We start from the raw sequence: 8,847 nt of genomic DNA, 5'->3' as shown, positions 1-8,847 counted from the left end.
TCCAGGAGTGCAGGCCTGAGCTACTAAGTCTCATTGTGGTGAGCATGTGACCACTGTCCCTAACCTGAATTATCAGAGGACTGAGAATGGGGAGGTGGCCAAGTGGCCCTCCTGTGTGCAGGGTGTAAATTAGCAGCCACCTTTGAGGTTCTTGTGGTCCTAGCCTCTAAGTGTTCTTATGGGTTTCACAAGAATAACTTCAGTATGGGAGCCTCATCTGCACAAAGCATTTGGAGCAAGGGATTTCAAGTAGAGAAGCTTCTTTGGCATGATTCCAAATTCGGAGGTCTTGTTTGTCAGCATCTGAACATTTCCTTAAGTATTCCTTGCTTATTCAAAATTTCTCTGTTGACCATTCTCTGTTTAGTACTGTACCCTATACTTTAATTGGGATATTTGAGCTGTTTCTGTCTAACCTCTTGAGTTCTTCAGAAATTTTTAATACTAACCCTATGTAAGATAAAGCATTAGTGAATATTCTGTTTCAATCTTTAGGCTGCTATTTTGTCCTACTGACAGTGACCTTTACCTTAAAGATATTTTGTAGTTTCATGAAGTCCCACTTTTCAATGGCTGATGTTGGTGCCTGAACCGTTGCCACTCTTGTCAGGAAATTGCATCTTGAGCACTTGTGTCTGATATGATGTTGAGGTCCTTGATTCAATAGGACTGTGGTTGATGTTTACATGTGTTCTTGGGTTCAGTTTGGGGTGTGTGTGTATGTGTGTGTGTGTGTGTGTGTGTGTGTGTGTGTGTGTGTGTGTGTGTGTGTTGTGGCTTCATTTTCATTGAATTCTGGAAAGTCTATAATTTCTTATTTCTTCACTGACATGGTGATCAGAGCAAAAAGAATATTTAGTTTGAGAGAAGTTTTAAGCTATCTGTTTTGTTCATGGACAGAAGTTTACCCACTACAGCTGTATGTTTTTCACCTTCCCACTGCAGAAGATGTTGCTAGGTAATGATAGTGCTCCAAATCATTTTCATCTATTTCCTTCTTTTCTCCAAGTGTCAGGAGTCTCTAGGTAGCAGCTGCAGTTGTCCTGATACCATCGTGAAGTCACAGACACAAATGCCATATTTTGTATCTTAATTTCTTTTTAATTGGAATCTTCTTAGAACAGTTCTCCTGTGAATGTGATAGTTCACCCTCCTGCAAGTTGAATAGTGTATTGTGAAATATATCCACCTTGATTCCTGGAGGAAGAAGAGAACGTGCCTGCTGAGTGCTAATGCTGTCTTCATTTTAGATTGTAACCATAGTATAACTATAAGGAACCATAACCATAGTAACTATAAGTATTAAAGAAAATTATAAGTTGATAATGAATCTTATTTGCAAGAAAAAATGTTGAAGTGCTATCTCTTTTAATGTGTTATTGCATTCTTAGAGAGAAACACTTATTCAGAACAATTTTCTCAGAACCACAATGAGTTCCAGACAACTGTCGCAGTGGGTATGGCTTGTTGCTTCTAAACCTCATGACATAATTTCAATTTCTAATAGACGCATATTATCTATGAATTCTTTTCTCATTTCTATAGTTAGAGTCTGGCATAGGTATGTCACAAAATGGCAGTATATAAAATGTTAAACAAAATAAGGAACAATGATGTCACTGGAAGCTAAAAGCATACTTGGATCTTATCTGTAGAATGCACATAGTGGAAGTAGACAATAGACACCTGTAAGATGCTTTTTTCTCACTGCTACCTATACCCATGGCACAGGTGTATGTGCACAAACACAGTTGAAACACTTTTTTATGCAGAGGAAATGAACAGTGCAAAGAATATGCCCCATTTTTGAGAAAATATGAAATGATTTTCCTGTTTAAATTATTATTGCAATGTTTCAGTAGGTATTACTAAACATCAAACCCACGAGGCTTCATCTGTAAGTTTTACCTTGCCATTCATTCTTTGATTCAAAGCTAAGTCTTGAAAAAACATCTCAGCTAGCCTTTGGGCTGCATTCCTGTAATCCCAGGATATGGGGAGGGTGGTAGGCCAGTCTCTCTGAATTTGAGGCACATTGCTGTACTTTGTAGTGACATACTTTATAGCCAGATTCTGTCTCAAGAAAGAAATCCGAAAAGAAAGAGCATACCTTATTTTATTGACATTCCCTAATAGAATCTGAGTGTTTTCTGGACTCATTTGGCAGCAGTGGGAGCCCACAATGCATGTCAGGTGACCTCTGATGTGAGTTGTGCTTCCTGTAAGGAGAAAACAGGAACATGCATACATGAAGATTGACATGGTGAATGGGATCCTATTCGAGTTCCTTGATGACTAAAAAACATTCATTTTGGAACTCTGTTGGTAACTCTAGGTGACATCAAGTCTGTCATTAGAGTACCATGGACCTCAAACAGAAATCACTCTAAAACTATGGAAGTCAGGTATTTAGAAAGAACAATGGGGGCTGGAGAGAGGGCTCATCAGTTAAGAGCACTGACTGCTCTTACAGAGGTCCTGAGTTTAATACCCAGCAATGGCACAGTGGCTCACAACCATTTGTAATGGGATCAGATGACTTCTTCTGGTGTGTCTGAAGATAGTGACGGTGTACTCGTGTTTATTAAGTGAATAAATCTTTAAAGAATACAAGAAAGAATCATGGAGTAATGATCAACTATTAGGGGGTGGGCATTGTATATTAAAGAGGAAGAAAAGGCCCTCGACCCCAATTCTTAGGGTGGACCTGAACACCAGCTGCTTCCATTGTAATCTCTGTATCCACTCAGATGTGGTGGGTCAGTCCTGTCCAGTTCTTCCCCTCCTTTTTTCTTTCACAACAACTACACAGATCTATCTGTGTTAGCACAATGCATAGCCTCTGTGGCAGTCTCCAATTAAAACTTAAAGGCATTTAGTGGCCACCCAATGGTCCCTGTAAATTGCCTGCATGGTAGGAATTAGGTAGTCAAAAACTACATTAATATTTCTCCTTTTGCTTATGGTCTAATAGAACACTGGACCCCATATCCTTAAAATTTCCCTTGGAATGTAATTCTTAAACATGACTGATTCCTCTAGGTAAGGACTTCTGTGCATAACAAAAGTTTATTCCTTAACTGAATACATTTCAGGGGGAAAAGCAACTAAAATTCAGTTAAAGAATTAGGAAAGGGGGGTTGGGGATTTAGCTCAGTGGTAGAGCGCCTGCCTAGCAAGCCCAAGGCCCTGGGTTCGGTCCCCAGCTCCGAAAAACAGAAAAGAAAAAAAAAAGAATTAGGAAAGGGAGAAAATTGCTATTCCAAATGAGTCACACTGAGCAAATACATTAATTTATTTTCAATTCTCATTAATAATTTGGTTTTGTTCCTTTTATTCATTTTTGTTGTTTTATTTGAAAGTGTATTCTTACCAGGAGTCTCTGGCTGCCCTGGAACTCTTGCCTGTTCTAGAATATCAGAGAATTCTGCCCACCCTGCCTCCAAAATACCAGCATTATAGGCGAACTTGTCACAGCTAGATGGGTCAGTTCTTTTGAGTCTATCTGGTTAGGGTAGCTAAGACAAAGACTGTGGTCTTAAGCCTAGCAATAGATGTCTACCCTGAAATGCAGCCGTCAACCTTCAACTCCAATGTCTTTCAAATTAGGAGGAATTTTGTTTTTGCTTTATTATAATGTTTGTTATGTGTCACCAAAGGACTAGGGCAGAGTTCTGTCCTTATTCTCCAGATGGTGAAACCCAGACTCAGAGTGCTATGCCATTACTGAATAGATATGTGGACCTGCTCATCTTGTTCATGTTGTGATTCTAATGACTCAGTAAATGAAGTGGAAGGCAAGGCAACTGCCAGGAGCCAAGTCCTTACTCACCCTCTCTCTCAGGAATGTTTCAGGAAGGTCAAGCCCACTGACACCCTCTGGGACATAGAAGCCAGATGTCCTTTCTTATCACTTTCACAGCTTCTGTCTCCAGCATCTGTTCTTATCAGTCCATACCTGCAAATTACAGTTTAGGGCTTTAGGGAGGGTGGTGGCAGTGATCTCTCAGTCTTGGGTCCTGGATGACCTTCTCACCTGCTTGTCTTTATAAGCTGCTGTTTTTGTTCATTAAAGTTTGAGAGCTTGATCAGAACACAGACTTGCTCTCCTTCCTTGTGCCTCCTGTCCTCCATTCTTTCGCCCCCTCTCAGGTCTCCTCTGAACCACTGCAGGCCGGGGCACTCAACCAGATATGGTGGCACAGGCCTGTAATCACAATGCTTGGAAAATGGAGACAGTAGTTTCAGGATTTTACAGTCATCCAAGGTGAAAGTGATCAATGGAGTATGGTGCTAGTCCTAGAGAAACAAGGCAGACTGTGATTGGCTCAGACCAATATCCATAGTCTTCCCTGCAGCTCCAGAAGCTCAAGGTCCTGAAACCAGTAAGTGTTTGGTAAGGTATTTATCACCAAACATTTTCTATTATTGATATTTCTTCCCCTAGACAACCTAGGACAATTCAGGATCAGTGTAGGATCCTAGTAGGAGGGCAAGGGCAACAATTATACTCAGGATGGGATGAGTTCACTAGTGTCATATAGAAAGCATATTATTCGGGGCTGGAGAGATGGCTCAGCGGTTAAGAGCAGTGACTGCTCTTCCAGAGGTCCTGAGTTCAAATCCCAGCAACCACATGGTGGCTCACAACCATCTGTAATGGGATCTGGTGTGTCTGAAGAAAGCTACAGTGTACTCGTATACATAAAATAAATAAATCTTAAAAAAATAAAGCATATTATTCATCCCTGAAACTATAAATCAGGGCTGTACCAGCAGGTTTTATTCATACATTTGTGCATTATTTTTCATCCTTAACAAAAAGAAATTGAAAAAAAATGGGGACAGATAAAGAAAAAATAGAGCAAAGTGAAAATAATGTAATATATTTTTATTTAACGTGTGTAAAATTTCATTTTATATAAAAACATGGCCAGATAGACAACCTAGCAGTTTAAGATTAACTGGTCTTTGTTACAGTAGACAAGGAGTCTTATTTTCAAAACTACTTGGTTGCTAACTATAATTACAAAGTTTCTGCTGCCTGCTTCTGGACTCAGCTTATACTGTTCTCAGACCCATGTAGTCAAGATACCAATACATATAAAATAGCATTTAAAAAGAATAGCTCAAAAAACTGGAATTCTCCAAACTAAAGTCATTGTCCTGAGAAAGAGAGCAGTCAGGGATAAATGAAATGTAATTCATTCCTGTCCTGCATTGATGCATCCATCGCCTTCCTCTGAACCAGCTTGTTCAGGAAGAAAAGCTGCTTTACTATGATATTAGGATAGCTCAGCAGAGTTGTTCATGTAAGAGCAGTAACCACAGTACTATCAGGTGACTTTTCCATGATGTATTCTCTGCCTGTTCTCTGTCCTTTGTATGTGTGAGAATTGTGGCATTGGTACATCATTTAATGCTATCATAGAGATCTTACTTCATGATTAAAATGTAAATCTGTGCTGAAAACCACCATCTTCCTCAGATGCTAGACTTGCAGAGTCCTTTCCCTATTGATGTGGTTCTAAGGATGACCTTGGGCCTGAAACTCAGAAATAAGTAGGAATGATAGCATATGTGGAATGCAAAATCTGTTCCTTTTTGGTTCTCTTTGAACTGAACACTCTTTTTAAAGATATTTTTAAAGTAATTATTTAGTGTTGGGCGGTAAATCCCTTATCAAACACATATTAATGCTAGAGCAGCTGTACCTGCAAACTAGAAAGATGTTTCTGAGAAAAGCTCTACCACAGCCATGTGTCCCTGATCCCAGTTGCTGCTCCTGAGGGCCACAAATATTGTCTTCTTCATTAGCAAGCTAATTTCTTAAATTAACTGCCCACACCACCACTCAGTTTTAAAATTCCCTCTTGGAGCCATGTAGACAACATCCATTGAAGCAAGAGGAAAAGGATCTGCATGTGGAGCATGGCTTCTACCTTCAGACCACAGTAGGAGGACTAGTTTCTTGTGTAAATCATGGAGACAAATAGGGCAAGCAAACATCTGTTAGCACCAAGATTATGTAGAATTACCATGTTGTGCCACGGTGAGTGATTTTGTAATTTCCCAGCCTGTATTAATTCATGTTCTGTGAGTGAAAGCAGATCACACTGGTGGTCATACAAATTGGGAAGATAAGCTTGATCCAGTGAATATTGAATTTCCAACTAGAGGGCACTATTGGAGATATGTCCAATGCACTTGCAAATTTACTTCAGCTCAGACTGTTTCAAAACAATCTGATGTTTTGTGGAGCTCTAGTTACATATAGATCACTGTGAGCTGCCATGTAAATGTTCTATAGTTAGTGCTTTTTACAACAACCCACTTTGAACATAGTAAAGTATGATCTCATGCACAAGGTATTTGGGACAAGAGGAGCAGCTTTGAAAAGAGCTGCAAGCATGTAGAGGAGTTGACCTACAAGTGAGCTATGTGTGCTTCAGTGACAGAGTTGGCAGAGTAAGGATAGCTAAGTACACTGTAGTTAGGCGACTTCATCATAATCTCAAGAAGCTGAACAATGATCTTCCTGACTCCATGTTTTCCTGCTGGATTTAGTCTTGCTTTGGTCTGTTCTATCCTTAGCATGCTTTGACTCATTGTGAAGTAATACCGTTTATTCTTCACACTGTATGGCGGAAACCTAGCACTCTTGTTGAAGGTCATGGAAGATTGTGGGAGTGTAAGAGGTAGTTTGCACTCTCTAAGATTTGAGCAAAATGTGGTGTTGAAATGGGAATGTGTCCCATTCCCTCATATCTAAAAATACGTACTTTCCAGTACCTGGAAGACTTTGGAAAGGAATAGAGATGTGAGCACATGTGTATCATGTAGATGTATTAAGAACTTTTATAAGCCTATGACCATGCAAAGTGTGCTGCTTATTTCCTTTCTGAGTTTCAAAATGTGAACTCTATTTTATTCTCATTTCCATGAGTTTTCATTTTCTTCAAGGACTCTAAGCCTTTAGAAGTAGAAGTCCAATTTAATTCTTTCAATTATAATTTGCCTTGGCCATGATGTGTTTTATAACACTAAATGTTAACTATACAGAAAGGTTTTATGAACAGTGAGAACACAGTACACCTCTCCTTCCAATGAGAAACCATGGAGGGTATTTTCTAAATCGAGCTCCAGAGCAGTTAGCTTAAGTCCACTCCCTTTGAGAGTAAGAGCAACCCCATGATAGACAAGTCTAGGCTGCTATGGAGAATCAATCCTGTTAAGAACATAATGCTTTATTCTAAACAGGCCAATAACAATTACTTTTCAGGTCACTCTTCTGTAGAAGATTATCATGCTAGCAATAGTGGTTCAATTGCATAGCATAAATATATACTGCTATTTCAGTATCTATACTGCATTCAGTATCTATTATATATTTTAGTGTGCTTAGTCAATCAAGGTCAGCTGGAGTTCTAAATGAACCCTGTCTCATACAGAGGATACAAATCAAATATATTTGTGACAGCCTAGCAGACTACATACACTGTTTCTACAACTTACTAATTAATCACAATGTAAAATTTGATGTCTAACTTAAAAGTCAACCTTTTTTTTACTTGTTCTTCCTCTATAATCTTGTGATTTCCACATCATAAATGATTCCTACTAACTTTGGTATGTTTTAAAAATTGGTTGATATTTAACTAAATTAATACCTGAAGAGAATCTCCTTTTGTCCTCACGTGCTATATTACTAAGCCTTGATGTTGACTATTAAAAGGCTTTCCTACTTTTAGACAGGGCTACCTTTTATACTGGGAATGAAATCTCAATGGTCTGATAGAAAGTTTAGTGCTCTGTGTTTGGGGGTACATTCTACCCTAGGTTGGCTATTCTTGATCATGTTTCTTGTCCAAGGTGGTCTAGGACATGTGGGGGTCATGATTTCCTTGATGGGTCCCTGAAGAGAGGGAAGAAAATCTTGGGAAGAGGTGAGAATGAAAACCTCAGGAAAATTGTCTTTTTCAACTTGGATCAGAATTCAGGGCACCTAACACCAGGTGAATCATTGCCAGCATACCTAAAACACATTACAATAAGGCAAAAGGTTTCCAGGTAACTGTCAATCCAATCAGTCCAACTCCTGGGGCAAAATACAGCCAAGGAAGTACTGAGACAGAAACCCTTTTTCCCGAAAGCATCTTACCAGAGTTTAGATTGTCTAGCTTAAAGCTGTATGATCAAATGTGGTCTCTGACAAATAACAAAGAGGACGGCAGACCATAAAATACATGTCACATTTTACATAAGGTTAAGTGACAGGTCGGAGGAGGCAAAGCATGGGTTAATCATTCTTGGGAACTTGGGTGACATCTACCTTTATATCAAGGTAGGGGACTGGGAACTTGGGTGACATCTACCTTTATATCAAGGTAGGGGACTTCTCCCACCACAAAAAGCAAAAAGCTGAACATGTAAATAAAAAAATATACACTTGCAGCTTTTAGATTCCAGGTAGGAACTTGATCTCCATCACTAAGGAGGGAGGCCCCTTCTTTACTTTCCTAATAATTGGTGGATGCATTTTGATCTGCAAATCCTATTGTTTATTAAAGTGTGGAACTCTCTCTCTCAAGCTGGAGAATTAGGCTCAGGCAGTGAATTTCTTTTTGGCTAATCAATACAACATAGTCAGTCCTTCAACCATATACACATAACCAGTAGAAATGCAGTCAAAAATTTATTTATATGTTTGAGCATTTATATTGACACATACATAACAAAGAAGAAATTGGTGGGGAAGAATCTAGGATTGAGAAAAAACAAAGAAGGGCATAAATTGTTGAGGATATTTGATTATGGTTCCTAGAAAGAGTAGTTGTAGTAAAATAC

The 8,847-nt window shown here is 39.1% G+C and overlaps 1 long non-coding RNA gene across 1 annotated transcript; it reads right to left on the bottom strand.

The window, feature by feature from the left end:
- Nucleotides 1-1,080: 1,080 nt before the first annotated feature.
- LOC120097794 (uncharacterized) lies at nucleotides 1,081-4,297 on the bottom strand. Its single transcript, XR_005495540.1, has 4 exons — nucleotides 4,037-4,297; nucleotides 3,833-3,958; nucleotides 2,111-2,219; nucleotides 1,081-1,197 (listed from the first exon to the last, which is right to left on the bottom strand). It is a non-coding gene; the product is annotated as an uncharacterized LOC120097794 (long non-coding RNA).
- Nucleotides 4,298-8,847: the final 4,550 nt, after the last annotated feature.

Source organism: Rattus norvegicus, chromosome 17 (genome assembly GCF_036323735.1).
Source record: "Rattus norvegicus strain BN/NHsdMcwi chromosome 17, GRCr8, whole genome shotgun sequence".
NCBI classification, from domain to species: Eukaryota; Metazoa; Chordata; class Mammalia; order Rodentia; family Muridae; genus Rattus; species Rattus norvegicus.
Note: the sequence above shows the minus strand (reverse complement) of the source record. Positions and strands in the feature narration are given on the sequence as shown.